Here is a 21,847-nt window from a genome sequence, read left to right as displayed (position 1 = left end):
TGCTATTGAACGTTTCAGTTTCATTGGGGGGACAAATAATTTTTGGCTTTTGGCCAAAGAGTTGTTGTTTTTCAGCTGAAAACTTTTTGGTGAAAATTTCTGTGGAAAACAGACTCTCTCTCTCGCTCTCTTGCATGTGCACGCACGCATACCCATTCACTCACTCACTCACTCACTCACTCACAGTTATCTGAAAATCCAATTCTCTGTCAAAAAGAGTTGTGTTGCAAATATTACGATAAGCCTTAGTAATAACTACTAGCCAGACACACTCCAGGGCATCTGTTTGCAAATATTTCAATTAGCAATAACAGTCCTGTCAGATACAAAATAGTAATTGCTTCCATGCCTTGTAGATACAATTAGGAAACATTATGTTCAGTTTTTCTTTCTTTCCTATAGGCGGCATCACAAATTTCTTCTTCTGCAGTTCTGCTGCAGGGATTCTAACCTCTAAAATATAGCTCTTGACTCCATGACACGTGGTTCTTGTCAGAGCCATCTTGAGGGTCATTCTGTTTCAGTAATTGTAGGTAACGGGAGTGACCCAAACAGCCTTAGGAAAGAGGAAACAAATAGAAATAAATCTGTATATTCTGCTCCAGTTTGACATGCTCTGCTGGGCTATGTCCAGACTACAGAATTTTTCCGGGATACCCTAGAGGTATCCCAGAAAAACTCTGTTGCATCCAGGAAATGCGTCTGCTCTTCCGCTTTTTTTTGCAGAAGAGCAGACACGCTCTTTCGGAAGCCCTGTCTTCCTGCTTCCACAAGGAAGAAAGGCTCTTCCAAAAGAGGAGGTTTTTCTGAAATTTGGCCCAGTGTAGACGGGCCAAATTTCGGAAAAGCCTCTTCTGACAAAACTATATAAAAAAGTGCAATTTGCATTTCTTTTTCCAATAAAAAGCAGCAGTCTAGACATAGCCCTGAGCATTCAACTCCAATCCCCAACACCTTCCATACAAAAGAGAGAGGAAAAGCTAAATATCTCAAATTAATTTGCGCTTGTCCCCTCTTTTGCTGTTACACAATTATTTCACTATATCAGTCTATCTAGGCATCCTCAGGCAGGGGCTAGGTCAAGAGACAGACTATATGGATCATTTTTCTGTTCCGTTAGGACAATTTCTATGCCAGTGCCATCACTCTCGAGATGATTTTAACAGCTCCAGAGACCCCAACACAGTTATTGTTCACATTCGGCTAAAACCCTTTAAGTCTTTCACCTCACTCCCAGAAGGGGACATGGCCTAGACATTTCAGTGCCCTTAACACTCCCCGCAGTGGGTAAAAGAGGCTCCAGCAGAGAAGCCATGATAGGCAAGGTCTGGTCATGTCAAAACATTTCAAAATAATAGTCATAAACCACATGCAGGCTTCAAAACAAGTTCAAATAGAGCTGCCAAGGTCTGGTCACCTCATAAACTACAGATAACACTAGAAAGACTTCACTAAAGCAGGTTTGATCTTCCTCCCTTCCTGTATCTCTTTCATAAACATCTTTGGGGTCACAGGAGGAGAATCTTGCTGAGCTCAGAAAAACTAACATCCTATGGATCCTGGAAAATCAACCAGGATCCCACAGTTCATTTTTTGCCTCCATGACCAAACTTAATATTTTCTAAAGCTTCAGAGGGCTAGCCAAGTTAGTCTGTAACAGGAAAAACTTAAAAAATGACAAATAGTCTGGTAGTGCTTTATAGACTAACAAAACATGTAGATAGTATCATGAGCTTTTGTGGGCACAGCCCACTTCTTCAGTCATCTGTGCCCACGGAAAGCTCATGATACCATCTACACGTTTTGTTAGCTTTTAAAGTGCTACCAGACTATTCATTGTTTTTTAAGATTAACATTTTCTGTCAGCTCTGAAAAGTAGTTTACTAGTTTGTTACCCAGGTCCCTCTTTTTCTGCAAAAATACCATTAAACTGAATCAATACTCTGTGCTCACAGTACACCCCATATTTTAATATGAATGAATAATTCCTAGTTTTATCATTTTATAGGCTGATTGCAAACCAGGAATGTCCCAATGTTCAGTGCCTGGTGCAGTTGGGTTTTTATAGAAATGGTGTGTTGTCCTGGTTTTTACAAATCCCAGAAGATTGGCTGTTGGATAGCTTTATTGGTGACATTGATAGTTGGCTGAGTGAATGCTTATACATGTTGGGGATCACTCCCAGGTCATATGATGTTACCACCACAAGCTTCATGAAGCTTCTTAGGGAGTTCCTCTCTCAAGTTCACGCAACCACAAAGTCAGAGATTTTAACCAGTGCTGTGAGCGGAGAGCTTAATGGCAGCATGGTGCACAGAGAACCACTGACTAGACTGGAAACTAACACACAAAGTTCCACTGTCATGTGTCACAGGTGAGCAATGGATTGTGGCAGGGCAGGTAGACAGACTCTGAGGAGGAAGAGGAGAAAAAGAAAAGATTTGGAGTGTAGCAGAAAGAGGGAGAACAAGCAATGGTGATGTGGAAAGTAAGGCACAGAAAGGTAAAGGCCAAACATAAATGTATAAAATTAGGTTCTTAAATTCATATTCAGTCTCCAAAATGAATGCAGCATGATTTTCAGAAGTTCTGAGAAATTCCCTCTGAAGTCATGGGGAGCCAGAGGTGCTCAGTATCTGCCTATTTTGTTTCTTCTGGATACTATTCTGTTCCTGATCTGTGGTGGGTTTGTTCCTCTGTGTGCCCTGCTGTCAGTCTGCAGAGTGGTGGAAATGTGTGAATACACAACATAGTGTTAGGCATTTTGGGTACAGGAAAAATGTCTCATCAGCCACCTCTTTGCTTCTCAGTGCTTGCAGCTTACTTTTGCGTCACTTGAATGACAGTCCCTGCTGCGAACTCCAGCATCTGCTATGAGAAATGCATTTAATAGGCAGAGGATGAAGACTTGGATGCGGATGACAATGTGAGTGAGAGGGATAGCATGGAAGTGGCATTGCATTTGGCTGTCACAGAGCAACTGAGCAGAGTAGAGTGTCGCTTTTGGGTTAAGGAAACCAGCACTGAGTGGTAGGATCGCATTGTCATGCAAGTGTGGGCTGAAGATTAGTGGATACAGAACTTTCAGATGTGTAAAGCAACTTTCTTGGGGCTTGTGTGCTGAGCTGGCCCCTGAATTGTAGCATAAGGACATCCAAATGAGAGCTGCTGCTATCTCGGTAGAGAAGTGTGTTGCCATTGCTTTGTGCAAGCTGGCAATTCCCAATTGCTACCATTCAGTTGCAAATCAGTTTGGACTGGGGAAGTCTACCATTGGGACAGTACTTATGCAAGCGTGCAGGGCAATAAATCACATTTTGCTGCCTAGGACTGTGACTTAGGGAAATGTGACTTGCTTCATTAGCATGCACTTTCTGAACTGTGGCGGGGCATTTGATGGCACACATATTCCCACTGCAGCACCACCCCACCTTGCCTCAGAGTACATCAGTCATAAGGGGTACTTCTCCATGGTGCTTCACATGCATGTGGATTACCATGAGCATTTCACACACATAAATGTGGGGTGGTCTGGAAGGATGCATGATGCACACAACTTCAAGAACGGTGGCCTGTACAAAAAGCTGTATGTTGGGACTTTGTTTCCAAACCAAAATATTACAATGGGAGATATGGAAATGCCCCTAGTGATCCTAGGTGACCCGCCTTACCCCTTAGGGTGTGTCTACACAGCACCCTTACCTCAAAATAAGCTTATTTTGAGGTAATTTTGAAATAAAGTGCTATTCCGACAAGCCCCTTAACCCTCATGGAATGAGTGGAATCCTGTGCCAACTATTTTGAAATATATTTAGAAATAACTTTTTGCCTTGTGCCTCTGTGCTCCCCCCCCCCACACCTGTACTAGAACAACATACTACCCCACATGGCTGTCACCTGCATATCCCCTCACCCCTTGCCTGCACAGCAATTTACCCTGAGTTTCTTCCCTTGCTTCATTCTCCATGTACTGCTACTGAGAGACCTCACAAACACTAGGGTTTGAGAATAATTTCTCACTGCCTGGCGCACTAGTGCACTGGTTGTCACTGGACTGAGTCCCACCTCATCTGCTTCCATCTCTTCATTAGTAAAGTCTGTCTCCAGGATAACTCCTGCTTCTGACTCTGTACCATGGGATGTATCCACATTCTCCTTGGGTGTGGAAGTGGAGTCCCCTCCCCACCGGATTGTGTCCAGTTCTTTATAAAAATGGCATGTTTTGGGTGCAGCACCAGACCAGCTATTTGCCTCTTTCACCTTCTGGTACACCTGCCAGAGTTCCTTTATCTTGGCTCTGTAGGGTGTCTCACTCATACCCCTTCTCACACTGAGTTTGAGAAATGTGACCGTACATGTCCCAGTTCTTATGGGTCACTTGCAGTTGTGATTGCACCGATTCTTCACCCCACACATTGATAAGATCCAAAAGCAGCTGGAGGACAATAAACTCAGCAAGAAGCCTAATGTAGTACATACTACATACCTGTTGACAATAAAGGGAGGGAGAGAGACAAAAGTTCCGTGTAAAGGTGGAAATTTTTTGTTGCCCAAAATGGGCATTTGTCACAACTTTTGCTGTATTGCGATGTGAACACTCTCTGGGTTTTGTCGCCAAAAAGGAGTTTGTGGTAACAAAACTTGCAGTGTAGATAAGGCCTTAGAGTAGAAAGAAAATCTGCCTGCTCCTTATCTCAGCAGGAACTTCCCCATAGTACCCTCGCCTCACAGACAGCAGCCACAACAGCTTTCTTCTCTCCCTTATTTATCATTTTCCATTAGGCTTAGAATGGTTGTTGGTTGCTTTTCCCAGACAGGTCTCACCCTGCAGCAACTCCTCAGACATACATACATGAATATACTGTTGTTCCTTGCTTTCCTGTCTCTGGACAGATCCCAGCACTGATAAGGATAAGGTTAAAAACCATTTGATTCCAACTCCTAGGAATAGCAAGGCACAGAAATTCCCCAGTGGGGTTTCAAGGCTTTCCTAGCTAACATAAAATGGCCATGCAGCAACTATGAATCTGGCCTCTTGTGCCCAGCATACCATGTCCGATCCCTACTCTAGAGGGGTTGAACTCAGTACCAACCTGCATGGCTTAGCCCATCTGACCTACACATATTTTGCTTTTCACTGATAGACCCTTTCTGGATCACCCTAGGCAATCTGTTGATCCTTGAGGAAACCTAGAAAGGCAAGGGAGAAGAAGCACACTCTGCTTTCTGCTAGCTATGGAATATGGTGGCAGCAACTTTTCAGGGGGAATAATGAGGGGATGAGTGTGGGGAAGGGTAAGAGACATTTGAAAGCCACAGAGATCTGTGACAAGTGACTGTGTTTAACCCCATCATCATTCAGACAGAGCAAAATTTGCTAATTTAACAGAAAACATTCACACAACTTAAAAACAAAAGCCTACATTGATAAATATCTGAGGCATTGCAGTCAGGTAAGCACATATCAGAGGAAGAAAGATGGTTTACATGGCTATTGAGACGTTAGCATCTAAGCTATGTCTACACTGCACTGTAAACTCGAAATAAGATATGCAATTTGTGCTATGCAAATTACATAGCTTATTTCAAGTTTATTTCGAAATAGACTATTTCAAAATGTGGTGCTGTCTACACAGCACCAAATTTCAAAATAAAGTGCTATTGTGAGACATCCCTTAGCCCTCATGGAACAAGGGTTACTGGGATGCCGAAATAGTGCATCCACTATATTTTGGAATAGCAGATGTGTTCACAAGACGCAGGGTAGCTATTTCAGGATACCCCTGGTATCTTGAAATAGCTTTGATTTGTAGACATAACCCTACTGAACTAAAAATTGTCTTTAACCTGGTAGGAACTATAAGAGCCAAAATGAAGCTAGGTGACTTTCCAGGCTTTTTTATATATGTTAGGAATTCCCATAATCCCTTCTGGTTTCAAAGAGGCAGTGCAAACAAATCATACATTCCCATGCAGTCAGCTTTATATCCTTGTTACTATCCCTCCTGTCCTCAGTTAACAGATATTCTTAGCACCCATAGAAAGAATTACTCAGGAGAAGTTGACTCAAAAATAAGAAAATGCTCTGTCAGAACTTGGTGCTGTTGTGTCTTGGGTCATGTTTTCCCTGCCTATTCTGTTCTCATGCAGCCTTGCTGCAGCAGCTCAATCTCACAACTGTGCTTACTCACCTGTTCAGTACACACAGCCACTAATCTTAGCCCTGCCAAAGGAAGCCCATGCCCTGTTGAGTGGAAGACCTGGTTGCAGTAGTAGAACCTATTAGAAACATGAATACTAATGCTGGATAGCAATACATAATAGAATTGCTATTTATGCTTTGTATTTCTATAGCACTTATTTCTAGTAAGGCTCTCAAAACACTTTAGAAACCTGATGGAATGTTTCCTACAATCCAACTGAGCATCAGGTAAGAATCATTATTCCAATTGCACAGATGGGGAAACCAAGGCAAAGCAATTTGGTTTTTAAATTTTTTTTCCCGCTCCTGGAAGTACTGCAATACCAGGTCGATGCGTGGAGTGGACGGAGCATGCTCCTGTTCCGACCCCCTGCTCCAAAATCCATTTAATATAAAGATCTCAGATAAAGATCATATCAGATATTACAATTTTATCAAAGCAATTTGTTCATGTTAATATAGAAGCAGGAACAGAACCTTGTCCTGTTGACTCATAATCTTATGGTGTAGCCACCAATATTTCCTCTAAACTTTTCCATCCATATGTGGATTTTTTTCATTCATGGGTAGAATAACATTTTATGTGCACCGAGGCATGTGAGAATGTGAACCACCTGTAGAAACAAAACCTAGCTGGCAGCATTTGAATCTCACCCAGCTTACAGAGAGAAATGGTAGCCATTAGATCATGCTCCCACTTCTACTACAAATAGAAGCTTCAAGGCAGTAAATCAGATTTACCGCTGAGAGCCCTGAGACCCTCTGCCCCTCAAAACAAGCTGTGACTAAATGCCTACGTGGACAGTGGAAATCGAATCACATGATACAAATCGAAACGCCTTTAGTAAGGCGTTTGATTCGGTCTCGCATGATATTCTTATCAATAAACTAGGCAAATACAACTTAGATGGAGCTACTATAAGGTGGGTGCATAACTGGCTGGATAACCATACTCAGAGAGTAGTTATTAATGGTTCACAATCCTGCTGAAAAGGTATAACTAATGAGGTTCCACAAGGGTCTGTTTTGGGAACGGCTCTGTTCAATATCTTCATCAACAATTTAGATATTGGAATAGAAAGTATGCTTATTAAGTTTGCAGATGATACCAAGCTGGGAAGTGTTGCGACTGCTCTGGAGGATAGGGTCATAATTTAAAATGATCTGGACAAATTGGAGAAATGATCTGAGGTAAACAGGATGAAGTTTAATAAAGACAAATGTAAAGTGCTCCACTTAGGAAGGAACAATCAGTTTCACACATACAGAATGGGAAGCGACTGTCTAGGAAGGAGTACAGCAGAAAGGGATCTTGGGGTTATAGTGGACCACAAGCTGAATATGAGTCAGCAGTGTGATGCTGTTGCAAAAAAAGCAAACATGATTCTGGGATGCATTAACAGGTATGTTGTGAGCAAGACAGGAGAAGTCATTCTTCCTCTCTCCTCTGAGCTGGTTAGGCCTCAGTTGGAGTATTGTGTCCGGTTGTGGGCACCGCATTTCAAGAAAGATGTGGAGAAATTGGAGAGGGTCCAGAGAAGAGCAACAAGAATGATTAAAGGTCTAGAGAACATAAGCTATGAAGGAAGACTGAAAGAATTGGGTTTGTTTAGTTTAGAAAAGAGAAGACTGAGGGGGGACATGATAGCCATTTTCAGGTATCTAAAAGGGTGTCATAAGGAGGAGAGAGAAAAGTGTCTATCAGTGATGGTCTAGACAGTATTTGGTCCTGCCATGAGTGCAGGGGACGGACTCGAGGACCTCTCGAGGTCCCTTCCAGTCCTAGAATTCTATGATTCTATGATATCACACAAAGTAGAGCAGGGAAAAGACACTCTGGTCACCCATAGCTTTAAAATGCCTTTTTGCCTATCAGCAGGGCAGGGAAAGCCCAAGGCAAGCAGACAGAATGTGTGGAGTGATTCTGTGCTGTGGGAAAGTATGTAAGCAAGTGCAGTAAGAAGAAGAAAAGGTATAAATCAATGTGTGCAATAGGAATAAAGAGAAGCAGGGCCCCTCCCGTTCATCTCTGTGTGACTACCGCAAAGCAAAGGGCAGGAAGATCAAAAGCCAAGCCAGTAGGCATCTGGCACCTTAAGTGGTTCTGCTTGCTGTCAGCTCTGCTGCTCTGGCACATCACAAGCTAAAAGAAGCTAACCTGCTCCTTCCATCACAATATCTAGGATCTAGGGTCCTTAAGTGAATCAAATGCTAGTACAAGCTCTATGGAGTTAGATAAAAGGCTCATAAGTTCCCTGGTACTGAAATCTTGGAATGGGGTGATTATGCAACAGTCCTTGCTCCTTCCTTCCGAAGTGGAGGCGTTTATGAGAGCAAGGGGAATCTTGTTGTTTCTTGTTTTAAAATAAATATCACACAGGAACTAGTGATGGCTTGATAGTCCTAGAGACTGAATGGGGATAACCCAGATTGGGAGACTAACACTAGCAGGAAGAGCAATGTCTGGCTCAGGTGCTTAGCTGGCTGGCTGCTGCTCACATGCTCAGGGTCTCTCTCATTGCCATGTATGAGGTGAGGAAGAAATTTTTCCCAGGTCAGACTGGAAGTGACTTTGTGGGTTTTTTTCCCTCTTCCTCTGCAGCAAGTGGGTTCAGGTCATTTGCCAGGATTATTCATTTCCTTGCCAGTGAGGGGCCCTCAAACACTTGAATACCTCAGACCATTCTGTTATCTGCCCATGGATCACATAATTATCTAGTCTCATGTGGGTTGTAAAACTGTAGTCTAATTTCAGATACTGCATTTCTTGTGTGGTTGCTGGTGGTGTCTTGTGGTACACTGGGGAATCAGACCAGATGATCTGCTGGTCCCTTCTGGCCTTAAACACTATGGACAGATCTACTACACTGTGAAGTTAGGTCAACCTAAGTTACACAGTTCCAACTACATGAATAGTGTCACTGGAGTCGACATAGCTCAGGTTGACTTATTGCAGTGTCTACACTGAACTGGGTTGATGGGAGAAACTCTCCTGGGGTATGTCTACACTACAGCACTAATTCAAACTAAGCTAATTCGAACTAGTGCATCTAGACCTAAAAAGTAATTTGAATTAGCGTTTTGCTAATTCGAACTAGCATGTCCACACAGAGTGGACCCTGAACCGAAGTTAAGGATGGCCGGAAGCAGTGCCGGCAGGGCATCAGATTAGGACTTCGAGCGTGGAGATGCTGACTCAGGCTAGCCGAGGGCTGTGCTTAAAGGGACCCGACCCCCACCCCAGACAGACAGTTCTCAGGGTTCCCCGCTTGCTTGTCTACCTCGATGAGGGACAGCAAAGCACTCCTGTCCTGGAGTGCCCTGAGTGCCCGCACTCGGCACATCGCAGCATTCAGGCATCAGCCCGGCTGCACTTGCTGCAGGCTGCCATCCGGGAGGTTCTATCAGCGGGCTGTCAGGATCCAGGAGACCCTGCAGGACATCTTCCACCCCGAGGAGCCCGAAGTCACCCCAGTCCTCCCCATCGGGGGCTCGTACCCCATTCCTCCCTCACCTCCTTCCACTTACCCCTCCCTAGTCCCCATTCCTGATGTAAAAAATAAAGGACACGTGTGTTCAAAAATAGAAACTCTCTTTAACAAAACTGGGGAGGGGATTAACCTCTGGGGAGACTGGGAAAAGGAGGTGGGAGAGAGGAAGAGAGAAGGTGGGAGAGGGGAGGGAGAAACCTGGGAAGAGGGAGCTGGAAGGGGGAAGCCAGGGGAAGAAGGAGGAGGGGAAGTATCAAACTATGGTACGCCATATCTTCAGTACTGTGTACAGATGTGATCTCCTCACCCCAGAAAAGATATTTTGGCCTTGGAAAGGGTTCCGAAAAGGGCAACTAAAATGATCAGGGGTTTGGAACAGGTCCCATATGAAGAGAGGCTAAAGAGACTGGGACTTTTCAGTTTGGAAAAGAGGAGACTAGGGGGGGATATGATAGAGGTCTATAAAAGCATGAGTGATGTGGAGAGGGTGCATAAAGAAAAGTGATTCATTAGTTTCCATAATAGAAGGACTAGAGGAAACCAAATGAAATGGAAGGGTAGCAGGTTTCAAACTAATAAGCGAAAGTTCTTCTTCACAAAGCAAATAGTCAACCTGTGGAACTCCTTGCCACAGGAGGCTGTGAAGGCTAGAACTATAACAGAGTTTAAAGAGAAGTTAGATAAAGTCATGGAGTTTGGGTCCATGGAGTGCTATTAGCCAGGGGGTAGGAACAGTGTCCCTGGCCTCTGTTTGTGGAAGGCTGGAGATGGATGGCACGAGACAAATGGCTTGGTCGTTGTCTTCGGTCCATCCCCTCCGGGGTAGCTGGTGTTGGCCACTGTCGGCAGACAAGCTACTAGGCTAGATGGACCTTTGGTCTAACCCAGTACAGCCATTCTTATGTTCTTATGTTCTAAGCTCAGGGCTCAGGGTCGGGGGTCTCACTGGACCACCTTGATTTTCATGCAAACCTGCTCTTGGGTTTGCATGTGGCCTTTGGTGGCCAGGCTGGCAGCTATCCTTCCCTAGACGGCCACTTTCCTGTGCCTAGTGCGGAGGTCGTGGACGTTGGAGGCCTTCCCCCAAAACTGGATGAGGTCCACGATCTTGCGGCCCTGGGCAGGCTCCTGGGAGCCGCCAGTCTGGTCCCTTGAAAGTAGGAATAAGAAATCCTCCGGAAAAGGGCTTATTTTCCGGAGAATCACGTCTAGACTGCCGCTTTTCTCCAGCTTATCCCCAAGCCGGAAAAAAGCGGCAGCCATGTAAATGCAAATGCCGCGGGGGATATTTAAATCCCCCGCGGATTTTGCTATTCCGATGCGTCTAATCTGCATCCCTTTTCTGGAAAAGGGGTGCAGTGTAGACACAGCCATGGTGTCCCTGGCCTCTGTTTGTCAGAGACTGGAGAAGGATGGCAGGAAACAAATCGCTTGATCATTGTCTTTGGTCCACCCGTCCTGGGGAACCTGGTACTAGCCACTGTTGGCAGACAGGCTACTGGGCTAGATGGACCTTTGGTCTGACCCAGTACAGCCGTTCTTATGTTCTTATGTTCATATTTTCTGTCTGTCCCTCCCCATCACTACTGGAGGGTTCTACTGCTGACTGGATCCACCATGAAGGAGGGAAGAGATGACCTCTGGAAAAACACTGACCAGGTCATAGAATCATAGAATCATAGAACCATAGAGCTGGAAGAGATCTCAGAATGTCATCAAGTCCAGCCCCTGCTCTAGGCAGGACCAATCCCAACTAAATCAACCCAGCCAGGGCCTTGTCAAGCCGAGACTTAAACACCTCTAGGGATGGAGGCTCCACTACTTCCCTAGGTAACCCATTCCAGTGCTTCACCACCCTCCTAGTGAAATAGTTTTTCCTAATATCCAACCTAGACCTCTCCCACCACAACTTGAGACCATTGCTCCTTGTTCTGCCGTCTGTCACTACTGTGAACAGCCTTTCTCCATCCTCTTTGGAACCTCCCTTCAGGAAGTTGAAGGCTGCTATCAAATCCCCCCTCACTCTTCGCTTCTGCAGACCCAATTCTCTCAGCCTCTCCTCATAGGTCATATGCTCCATATCCCTACCCTGACCTTTGCCCTCCTTCAGCTGGAAGCAGCTCCCTTCTCTTCCTTTTCACACAGTTCCAAAAGGTCTGGTGTGAACCTTCACAGAAATCTGGGGAGGAAGGCCTGTGACCCTGCATGTCCCCCACAGGTTGCCTTGAGAAAATGTGATGCTGCATCCCTGGAAAGGTGAGTCCATCCCAGGGGTCTAGCCAGACATGGAGGGTGGAGAGCACTGGGTAACCGGGGCTGGGTCAGGATGGTCAGTCATCACATCTCTGTGTGAGAGAGGTGTACGGGAATGTATGGCCATCACCTCTTTCCATGCAAATGTTAAAGATAAGAAGGTAAATAAAAAAGACTCCAGTTACACAGTATTTCTTTTTAACAAGGGCTCAGTCAACTCGATGTTAATTTAAATGTTTGCACTGCATTGTTCCGATTGATTGCTATTGAACTTGTGTGAATATAAGTCATCTTACCAGGGGCCCCACATTCAGAAATATGGACATCCTACAGAGAATGGTACAACACAATCCAATGGATTGAAGTTAAAGCTAGACGAATTCAGACTGAAAATAGGAAATAAATTATTCAGACTGAAAATGATCAGACTAATTAATCATTGGAATAATTTACCTAGGATTGTGGTGGATTGTCCTCCATTGACAATACAGGCAGTCCCCGGGTTACGTACAAGATAGGGACTGTAGGTTTGTTCTTAAGTTGAATTTGTATGTAAGTCGGAACTGGTACATATTGTAGGGGAAACTTTAGACAAACATTTCTCCAGAGCTCAGTTCTATTCTCCCACACCTCACTTCCCTCAGTCCTTTATTCTCGAGCTGAGGTGTCTGCTGAGAAAAGCTGCTCCGCGTCTCCCTGGTCTGCTGTGGGGGGCGCTAGCTTCGCATCTCCCTGGTCTGCTGGGGGGAAGCAGCTAGTACGGGGTTGCCTCACCCCGTTTGTAAGTAGGGATCCGATGTAAGTCGGATCCATGTAACCCGGGGACTGCCTGTATTTCAATCAAGATGGATGCTTTTCTAAAAGATCTAGGAACGATGTGGGGGAAGTTCTCTGGCCTGTGTTATCCAGGAGGTCAGAGTGGGTGATCACAATGGTCTCTTTGGGCCTTGGAATATATGAAAACCCTGACATGGGTCCAACAGGAGAGTAAAGAAATGGAGAGCCACATCCTCAGCTGCTGCAAATCAGCACGGCTCCATTGACTTCATTACAATTATACCAATTTATATCAGCTTAGGACAGGCCCCCTAACAGGTGGGGCCAAAGGGGGCAGTTTACCCTGCTGCTACTGCTGCTACTGTGGCAGTAGGGTTGCCAGGTGTCCGGTATTTTCGCCTCCTGTCCAGTAAAAAAATTCAGAAAATACCGGATACCTAAAGTGCTTACCGGGTTCTGCAGGGGAGTTGTCCGGCCCAGTGCAGGGAGGCAAGATGGCGGGTGGCTGCTGGCAGCCTGTTAAGGCCAAAAAGACTCAAAAGTGTTTCTTAAAGGGGCCACAATGGGGTTTTTTTTATTTATTTTTTTATTTTTTGCTTAACAACTCTCGGGTCCTTTTTTTTCCCAACAACTTTACAACTTTGGTCTCCCTCCCCCCCTTTTTTTTCTCAGCAGAATTTTTTTCCCCAGTGATTTTGGGGGGGGGGCGGTTTTTGGTATTTTTGGTTAAACCATCTGGCAACTCTGTGTGGCAGTGGCATCAGCCAGAGCCTTAGGCCCTTTAAAGCACCCCCAGAACACTACAGGGTGCACTCCAGGCAGTGCTGAGGAATGGCTGAGGGTTAACGTGCACAGTGTGCTTTGGGCAGAACTGAGGGCTGGCTGCTCCAATCCCGCCCCTTCCACCCGAGTCTCCACCCCTTCTGGGAGCATGGAGACAAGTCTCCTCCCACTTTGCCCCCGCCCCAGCTGAGAATTTAGCTTACTGAGTTAGAGGAAATCTTCTTTTCCAAAAGACACAGCAACTCATTGGTTCCTTGAACTCTCAGAAAAAGGGACTGAGGAAAATGGAGTGTGCAGCTATTCTTTTCTAATGCTGTAAAAGGGGATGCCTTGCAATGCATATCATTGGCTGGGTACCAAGAGGTTAATTAACAAAACTGGTTGCTTCAGAGATGAGCGAGAGCTAGAAATGAGTTGGAAAATTATCTTTTCAGTGTTAACAACCTGCCATTGCAAATTGGATTTTGTTCTTGTCTGTCCCAAAGAGGGTCATGGGGGGCAAGGAGGTTGATGCTTTTGTGGAATCTCTTCTCCATGTCCCCAAAGGCTGTATCTATATAAGCAGGCTAGACTGCCCTCCCCACTTGGTCCAGAGAGACCCATCTGTCACTGTCACACCAAGGCCCTATTCTGGGACCTGAGCCACACTTCCACTCCTTCTCTCATTCATCATGGCCAATTAGCAGGGCACACATGGTCTCTGGGCTCAGAGACTCTGCTGGCAGCAGGAGCAGTGACAGAGCACATGTGGCCAGATGCTAAGAGAGAAAGAAAAAGCAAAGTTAATAAAAAGAAAAGATAAATCATTATGTTAGGCACTATTGTCCCTGCAGAATGTCCCTCAGCCAGTCAGATCGCTGAAAATTAATATCAGGAGTGTCATTTTAGGAAAATTCTATGGGGTGGGGATGCAAAGTTGTGTCAGCATTCAGCACATTATATATTATATTATCCTCCAAATGTAGGGGAACAAAAAGTGAATGACGTAATTAAGTACATTTACCTCTAAAAAATCTGGGAGGGCAAACCAAGCTCTGAAGCAGCTTCCCACTTGTCCCATAGCAAACGATACCCCTAATTAACAGTCTTTCTTCCCTGAGATGAATTGCAGAAATACAAAGGCCAGTGTTGTCAAACTTGGGTGCTAAGCACTGAATAAGACACTGGATTTTCAGAGGTGTGGAGCAGCCACAGCTCGCCTTGTCCTCAGTGGCAGTTGTGGGTGCTCAGGCCTTTAGGAAACCAGACCATTGTAGCTAAGTGCTTAATGTGGATGTAGATGCCTAAATGTAGGCATCCAATTTTAGCAATGTTAGATGAAGTAACCAATAACAAAATAGATGTAATTCAACTTGCTGTCCTACACAGCCATTAGGCTGAACTGATTTCCCACTCCACCCATAGGGGTGAGGCTAAGGATTGGCTAAACAAAGAGTGCTTCAGATCAGATTGGCCATTCCAGATACTACACCGCAAAGTTGGTGACTGAATAACAGAATGATGACTGTACAAGACTATGACTTGGTACATCTCAGGATGGGAAGTCAGACTAAATTACAATCTTCTCTCCCTATCAGTTCTGTCCAGGGATCTAAAAGTGCTTTCAAACATTGATGAATCTGAATCTCTGTGACTGCAGGTGAAACTGGAGTATGTACAGAGAGTCCAAACTCCAGGCCAATTTGTCAACAAATTATCCGCAGCTGAGCTACTGAACAGGTACCACGCTGCCCCCTCTCTCTATCTCAACACACACATAGCCACACCCAGCCACTGGCAGCTGATTCATCATGCAAGCGAAATGGGTGCATTTGTTGTGCAAACATTTTCTGAAATAAAATAGCTGGAGCTGTATTTACTCTTTTTATCTTTCTGACATTATTTATTTCCGACCTGTTGATAAAGGTTTGGAGGATTTTTGGCACTGAAACTTGGCCACGCAAGCAGCCAGGATCATATTGACTTTGGCAAACGGACATCAATATGTGAAACAATGCACCCAAGGCTATATTTGAAACACTGACTGAGTCTGCAGTGTAATGTGGATAGAAAGCACAGGGGAGGGCAGTCCAGGAGTGTTTCTATTTTGTGTGGGAATTCGGACCAAAATTCAGGACTCCAGCCCATGAGGGCCGAAAGCCTCAGAGAAAGATCCTGTGTACAATATACCCTGACTGATATGTGTGAGGAGGGGCAGTTAGTTGGCCATGCTGCCATTCTGCTGCTTAGCATTATGGGGTCAAAACCAGAAACACATTGAAAAACAGGGGTAGGAAGCAGTTGAAAGAATGTTATTTGCTGTCACTTTTGTATGTGACTCCTCATCACGTATGTGGGAAAAAGGGAACTGAGCACCACCATGTTTTTTGGGAGAAGGGTGAAGGGGCTCACCCTTATTTTGGGTAACAGGTCTCCTGTCTCAATCTGATTGCTGCCTGCACAGTTTTCGGATGTCAGAGTGTTTGCATAAAGACCAAGAGATCCGCATGATTGGGGAAGCTTGCCTCTCTCTCTGATGGCAGGGTTTCTCTGTAGAAAACAAGGGATTTTCTCTGGGGTGGGTAGTTTCAAAGTCACAACCCTCCTCTTTAGTTCAGATGTCAGCTACTGGGTGTTCAGGTTGGTTATTTTCTAAACCTGATTTTTTTTTAGAAAGATGTTGGGAAAGCAGCAATAAATCTCCCAACTCTGGAGAGAATAATGCCTCCCCAGAGTCCATATGCTGGGCTGCACAGGCACAGTTAGGATATTGCACACATGTTCTGTGCTTCAGATACTCTGTGCTTTCATCCTCCATTGTCAGTGCCAAGGAGTTGCTTGATCCCAGATGAATTACCTGAAAGCAGCACACCAGTGAACTCCATGTTTACACTCAAGTAAAGGAGGAGGAGGACAATACCAGGAAGGGCCCAGCATCCAAATGGACAGACACCCATCTAGAGGGATTTGAGTGTTTACAATGATCATGCTAATCAGCATGGACCTTAATGGTCTATTCTTGATGGAAAGGGTAGCAGGGAGGTTACTGGCCTCCAAGGTCTTCCCATCTCACTCTTTTCTTGTGAATAAAGAAGAGATACTTTAAGGGAAATGGATGTGGAGGCACCTTGTAGTACAGGCAGTCCCCAGGTTACATGGATCCGACTTATATCAGATCCCTACTTACAAACGGGGTGAGGCAACCCCACACTAGCTGCTTCTCCCCAGCAGACCAGGGAGACGCGAAGCTTGCGCCGCCCCTAGCAGACCAGGGAGACGCGGAGCGGCTTTTCTCAGCAGACACCTCAGCTTGAGAATAAAGGACTGAGGGAAGTGAGGTGTGGGAGAATAAAACTGAGCTCTGGAGAAATGTTTGGCTAGAGTTTCCCCTACAATATGTACCAGTTCTGACTTACATACAAATTCAACTTAAGAACAAACCTACAGTCCCTATCTTGTACGTAACCCAGGGACTGCCTGTATTGAGAAGCAGAATGGAGAGGAACTCAAAGATTTAGATTTTGTTTCTTCCTTAATTCTTCTCCTATATGATTCCTTGATTGGGAGGGGAGAAGCCCAGCAAAGCGGGGGTGTCACCTTTCTATGAGGAAGGAGTTAAAACTGGCTACCAAATGGCACTATATGAGCAGCCCATTAAGACCAGGGTTTTCTGAGGCATTTGGAGCTTCAGTATTGCACACACAGAATCAGAACCACAACTGCAGTGCCCCAGAGGGAACTGTGCTCCCCAGTTGTTCCTCCCATCCAATCATGGGCATCTAGACACAAAAGGAATGGAAATGCTCATAGCTAAAATAGACCCTCCCTGCTTATTTGTTCACATCTTCTTTGATTTGGGCTCCCATTTGCACTATGCAAACAACTTGCAAAAGATCCTTTCCCCTTTTCATTCCAGAAATGACATTTGTAGTCAAGAAAAAAAATGCAGAAGCTCATGATAGCAGATTTTTAATGATGTCAATAGCAAATTGCAATTGAACTTGAAGTAGGGACATTTTCTTTCCCAATACTCGCTAACTCCTCAGTGTAGTTTGTGGTAGCCAGGGCTCTGAAATAGCAGCTGCTCTTAAAGTTCTGAGGTCAATGCCTTCCTCAAGGCCCTATTTGTGACTAACTCCTTGTCCAAATACAACTCTTGCACTCTTGTCATTGACTTTAGCTGAATTTGGTCCCTCCCCTACTATTCTTCTCTCATTTCCTAAATACAGTGTATATATCATGAGGAAAACATAGGGGATCAATGGGATTTAGAGACGCAGATTTGGCTGCCATCAAACTTACATGGACTGTGTGATACAGTGTGATTATTGGTTCTAGGGATGTTCTCTATCCTAGGACCAATAATTTGTTATCTGACTCAGTATGTGTTAGTGGATTAGACACAATTGTGCTATTCCTATCATAAATCTGGGTACATCTCCAGTGGAAATCTCCAACCTTCTTCCCCTGCTGGGCAAGCAATGGCATTGATGTAGAGAGTGTGATGTAAGACATAGGCTTTTTTTTTACCACACTATCATTATTACCTTCCTCCAGGCAGGTCTAGAGACATCAGATTGTACAAATGTCTGCAATCCTTTCTACACTAGAACCACTTCCACCATTGGTTCTAACACTGGAACTGGACCAATCATGGAAGAAGTGATAGTTGAGAGCTAGTGCAGTCCAGGCACCTGGGAGTTAGGCCTCAAAAGATGTACAGGACTCTCTTGTATTTGATTGTAGAAGTCTGACCCCCACTGAGAGGCAGCATCCCAGAGAGAGTTGGCCTCAGTGACTCAGGATGGGAAATTAATCACTATACCATCTCTTATTTACTTGTATGGCCTCTGTCACCGTAGTAACTGGACAACTGACAATCAATCTATTTATCTTGAGATAGGGAAGGCCTGGTATTGTCATTTTACAGGTGGGAAAATGAAACACAAAGAGGCCAGGTGACATGTCCATGGTCACACAGAAAGTCTGTGGCAGAGTAGGGAGACTCCTTAGTCCCAAGCCAGTGCCTTATGCACTAGACCCACCTTCTATATGTTCTTAAAACAAGGGAGTCTATTGAATCATAAAGTCCTAAGAAAGGGACATTTGCATCTTGGCAAGAACTTTCACACAAATCTAAAATAAATATCTTTTCCATTGTTCTGAGGAATGTGAAATATCACTCTCAAGAAACTGTGCCTTTCCTACCAAGATTGCCACAGAGTGCAGCATTTAAAGGGTAAACAGCCAAGCACAAAAACAGAACAAGCTGTCATATCTCTCACAGTTGTACAGGATACTCCTATCAGCTGATGATTCATGGTTGGGGGTAAAGGGTACCTGCCTGGACAGTCAGGTCAGTTGTAGGGGTTTGAGTTTATTTTTTTTATAGTAATACAACAGAAATCTGAAAGGGAAAAAACACAAGTTGTTTTCTGACTCTATTACACTCAAATCTCTCCCACAGGCCCTGGAACTCTGTAGAGCAGAGAGTAAAGCAGCCAATTCACAGGGCTTTTCACTCCTTCCAAATCCCTTTGCTATGGAACTACATCTGATTTAAGAGCACAACATGCTGAAAAATGTACTTGACCTTTAAACAACTGCCTATTGTGGAAAATTGGGTACCAGTCTCACGCACTTTCTCTTCAAACATATTGCTAACCATTCACACACCCTCCCTGATGCCCATTTCTCTGTCCAACAGTCACTGCTTTGGGTATTGCTTTGGCTTCAGACACTTATACAAAAGATTCCAGCTAGTTAGTGAATTATGTTTTTTCCGAGGAAAGAAGCATTTGGAAGTGGATCACTGCTCAGAAAGAAGCCTGATTCCATATTCTGGGCTCACAGTACACATAGGTAGAAAACTGAGGCTGAAGCAGCCCTTATCAATAGCTTGGATAAGCTACATTATTCTCCCAGATCTGCCTCACAGCAGAGCTTCTGCACCTGCCATGTATGGATAGTCCATTCCAGAGAATATTAGGTGGGATGGTGAAAGGAGGGAAAAAAAGAAGACGGATGTTGCATTTACAGTACCCTGGAATATTGTTCCTTTTAGGAGACCATCATAACTGACATTTAAGTGCAGTGTCAGTGTCATGTGCAGCATTGACATCATCCAGTGAAAGGTCAGAAGCTGCTCAGGATTTCCCAGAAGATAAACTGAAACTAAACTGAAATAGAATTCAAACCAACTATAGGTTGCACCTCTCTCATCTGAGACTTCCTAGTCTGGTAACATCTGTGGTCTGTGCTAGACCATAAAGCCCCAGCCGCAGAGGTTGAGAGCAGCTGGGAGCAGAGCTGGTCTGGTCAGCAGGCGCCTGCAGGGACAATGCCTGAGAGTAAAGAGCCCGGGGAGCAACTGCCACCCAACTGCTCATGGGGTCCCCTCGCCCCACGCGAGGCTGGGGCCAGAGCTGGGGAACTCCAGGAGCAGATGCTGCTGCTGCCACTGCACACGGGGCCGGGGCTGGGCAACCCTGGGAGCAGCTGTCACCCCACGCAGGGCTGGGGGCAGGGAGCAGAGCCCCACCAGTGGGCTGGAGGCAGCAGAGCCAGGCAGGTGGGCTGGAGGTCAGGCCTCCAGATTCTCACGGGGCAGCAGCCAGAAAGGGAGCCCCGGGAGAGCCCGGATGTCTGACCTCCCCATGTCTGACAAATTCCCTAATTCAGGACCACTCCAGTCCCAAAGGTGCTGGTCCAGGGAAGTTCAAGCTGTACGATCTAATCACCCTTTTGGGTATTGAACCAGTAGTGGACTTGTGCCACTCTTCCTTTCTGACAGCTATCTAGGTGGGCCCTGCATGTCTCCAGGCTGAGCCTCCTGTATGTATTCCTCCCTCCCAGACACTCTTTGCAGCTACAGGACAGGCCTTCCCTTTTCATGCTGCCCCATTGCTCTGAAAGCTCTCTTGCCCCATCCCTTCTACCCCCTCATTAGCTTTAAGCCTCCCCTTTAGTTGATCTTTGCATAGCCCAAGTGCTTTGAGTGACCCTAGGTACAAGAGGCACGATATCAGAAAATCAAAGCTGTTGTATTATTGTAGCAACTACTTTCCATCCTACCATCTTCTTTGCTTGTCTGACTTGCAAACATGGTCTCTATAATTGTTTTCCAACATCACGATGGCTTATTCTAGAGAACTTCACTAATGAAAACAGTCCATAGGCAAATGTTAACAAGCTTCAGTTTATATGGAGAATAAAACAATAATTTAATTCAAACATCATGTCCAAGTGGAGGCTGCTATTTACTATACACTTTGTTAGCGTGAAAATGCTCATGTGATCATCAGCACCCTGGCATCAGGCCAAACCAGAGCCACCCACTGGTCTATGGACACAATCACACGCAGCATTTTGTTGGTACTACATGGTGGGGTTGACAGTGTTTGCACAGACAGGGGGAGAGGCTGAAGCTATGATTCACAAAGTGAGGCCCTTCGGGCACAGGCTTGCTTCCAGGAGAGAATGCCTGTGCTGGCACAGAAGGGGCCTCTCTCTGGAGGCATCCCCCACACTCACACTTTGCTCCTGCCAGACATGAAGCTGTGTGTAGGAGCAGAGCTACACCTTCCCACCCACAGGCAATTCGACAGTGATTTCTAACAAGCTCCCTCTTCACCTACCAGGCTGGATTGTGACATTTGTAAAGCCAACAAAATACTTGATGCCTTCTTTTCATTCTGAAGACAAAATTGCTCTGAAAACCCTCTTGCCCCCTCCTTGTGACACATGCACCAAGGAATGTAATTATGCAATTAGAGTTTTATTAGATTGTATATCCTGCAGGGCTGGGTGTGTCCCTTCTATTATGATTGTACAGTGCCTACTGCAATGGGAACACCCCACAGTATAAATAACAACTGGCCATAATGCTGAACTCACCCTGATTTTTGTAAGTGCCATAAAATCCTTCATGAATAGGACCCTGGTTGTCTTTGCACATTAAAGATGGTATCGCTGCAGCACTTTGCTGGAGCATTAGGGGCAGTGTTCCCTGTAAGCTGACACTTGGGGTACGTCTACACTACATGCCTCTGTCGGCAGAGGCATGTAGATTTGTTTGTTCAGCAAAGGTAAATAAAGCCGCGATTTAAATGATCGCGGCTTCATTTACATTTACATGGCTGCCGCGCTGAGCCGACAAACAGCTGATCAGCTGTTTGTCGGCTCGCCGCTAGTCTGGACACTCCCCTGCCGACATCAAAGCCCTTTGTCGGCAGCCCTGGTAAACCTCATTCCACGAGGAATAACGGGGCTGCCAACAAAGGGCTTTGATGTCGACAGGGGGAACGTCCAGACTAGCGGCGAGCCGACAAACAGCTGATCAGCTGTTTGTCGGCTCAGCGCA

The 21,847-nt window shown here is 45.3% G+C and overlaps 1 non-coding gene across 1 annotated transcript; it reads right to left on the bottom strand.

Moving 5' to 3' along the window:
- Positions 1 to 6,492: 6,492 nt before the first annotated feature.
- On the bottom strand, positions 6,493 to 6,678 carry LOC112547853 (U2 spliceosomal RNA). The gene has a single exon (XR_003091650.2). It is a non-coding gene; the product is annotated as a U2 spliceosomal RNA (small nuclear RNA).
- Between the last annotated feature and the right edge of the window lie 15,169 nt (positions 6,679 to 21,847).

The sequence above is a fragment of the Pelodiscus sinensis genome, chromosome 13 (genome assembly GCF_049634645.1).
Source record: "Pelodiscus sinensis isolate JC-2024 chromosome 13, ASM4963464v1, whole genome shotgun sequence".
In the NCBI taxonomy this organism is placed as follows: domain Eukaryota; kingdom Metazoa; phylum Chordata; order Testudines; family Trionychidae; genus Pelodiscus; species Pelodiscus sinensis.
Note: the sequence above shows the minus strand (reverse complement) of the source record. Positions and strands in the feature narration are given on the sequence as shown.